The sequence below is a fragment of the Neopelma chrysocephalum genome, unplaced genomic scaffold (assembly GCF_003984885.1).
Source record: "Neopelma chrysocephalum unplaced genomic scaffold, ASM398488v2 Primary Assembly neopelma1_95869, whole genome shotgun sequence".
NCBI lineage: Eukaryota > Metazoa > Chordata > Aves > Passeriformes > Pipridae > Neopelma > Neopelma chrysocephalum.
This window is the reverse complement of record NW_020924522.1, coordinates 1-1,478: the sequence shown is the minus strand read 5'-3', so window position 1 is coordinate 1,478 and position 1,478 is coordinate 1. Positions and strand designations below refer to the sequence as shown.

At 60.9% G+C, this 1,478-nt stretch overlaps 1 protein-coding gene and 1 long non-coding RNA gene across 2 annotated transcripts in view; one reads left to right on the top strand and one right to left on the bottom strand.

Moving 5' to 3' along the window:
- LOC113981027 (leucine-rich repeat LGI family member 4-like) overlaps positions 1-142 on the top strand; it is a 633-nt gene extending 491 nt beyond the window's left edge. Inside the window, exon 2 of the mRNA XM_027708267.1 lies at positions 17-142. The gene's annotated coding sequence lies outside the window, so the exon portion shown is untranslated. The remainder of the gene's footprint in view (positions 1-16) is intronic.
- Positions 143-730: 588 nt separating this feature from the next.
- LOC113981028 lies at positions 731-1,478 on the bottom strand. The gene is made up of 4 exons (XR_003538299.1): positions 1,420-1,478; positions 1,205-1,235; positions 1,069-1,112; positions 731-925 (listed from the first exon to the last, which is right to left on the bottom strand). It is a non-coding gene; the product is annotated as an uncharacterized LOC113981028 (long non-coding RNA).

Genomic DNA, 1,478 nt, shown 5'->3' with positions numbered 1-1,478 from the left:
TGAGGGATTTGGGGACATCATGTGACCATGGACTGATCACTTGAGGGATTTGGGGACACCATGTGACCATGGACCTGGTCACCTGAGGGACGTGGGGACATCATCCCCCTCACCATCATGGACCTGGTGCCACCATCCCCCTGATGACCCCCAGACCACTGTCAGCCCAATGTCACCATTGGCCTCATGTTCCCTCCTGGTGTCATCACTGCCCTGATGTCCCCAAGGCCACCACCTCACCTTGTCCCCTCTTGGTGACACCACTGCCACAATATCCCCAAGGCCACCATCAACCTGATGTCACCACTGAACTTGTGTCACTTCCTGGTGTCACCATGGCCCTGATGTCCCCTGTCCCCTCCTGGTGCCACCACCAACTCCAAAGCCACCTTCATATGTCACCATTGGCCCAGTTTCATCTTTTGGTGCCACCAATGCCCCGATGTCCCCAAGGCCACCATCACCACAGTGTCACCATTGGCACAATGTCCCCTCCTGGTGCCACCACCAGCCCTATGTCCCCAAGGCCACTGTCACCGCAGTGTCACCATTGGCCTTGTGTCCCCTCCACGTGCCACCCCCCGTCCCCAAAGCCACCACCAAGCTGATGTCCTCTCCTGGTGCCACCATCGCCCTGATGTCCCTGAGGCCACTATCTACCCATGTCACCTTGTCCCCTCCACGTGCCACCCCCCAGCACTGTCCCCTGTCCCCATGTCCCCCCTGATGTCCCCCAAGTGCCACCACCCCCCGAGAACCAAGTCACCCCTTTTTTTTTAACCTTTTTTATTAATTTTCCCCATTTGTTGGGCTGGTTTGGGGGGGTTCCACCCCAAAATAAACCCGTCCCTCCCCCCTCCACGTGTCGCTGCACTTGGGGACACTCGGGGACACTTGGGGACACCTCAGCACGTGCTGGCGGCTCCTGTGAAGAGAGGGGGGATTAGGGGGGGCCCCCATTGTCCCCAAGGTCCCCTCCAATGTCCCCAAGTCCCCCCTTTGTCCCCAGTGCCCTCCCCCTTGTCCCCAAGTCCCCCAGATGTCCCCAAGGGGGGAGAGGACACTCACCTGTCCCAACCAGGTGTGACATCTCGGGGGGGTGTCGTCGGTGGCTGTGGGGGGTGGGCAGGGTCAGGGACACCTCTGTGTCCCCACTGTCCCCTTGTCCCCCCCAGTGTCCCCCCCCAGTGTTCCCCTGTCCTACCTGGCCTTGCTCTGGCACTTGCACTTCCCACCTGTCAGGGGACACAAGAGGTGACACAAAGAAGGTGACACAGGGACCCCCCAGGTGACATTAGGGACCCCCAGGTGGCATTGGGGACCCCCCAGGTGACACAAACACCATGCAGGTGACATTGCTGCCCCCCCCCCCGCCAGGTGAAACTGGGGACAGTCCCAGTTGGCACCGGTGACACTCACTGAGCAGGACGATGAAGCCCAGGACACACAGGACGGCGGCAACGCCCAACCCGGCCACG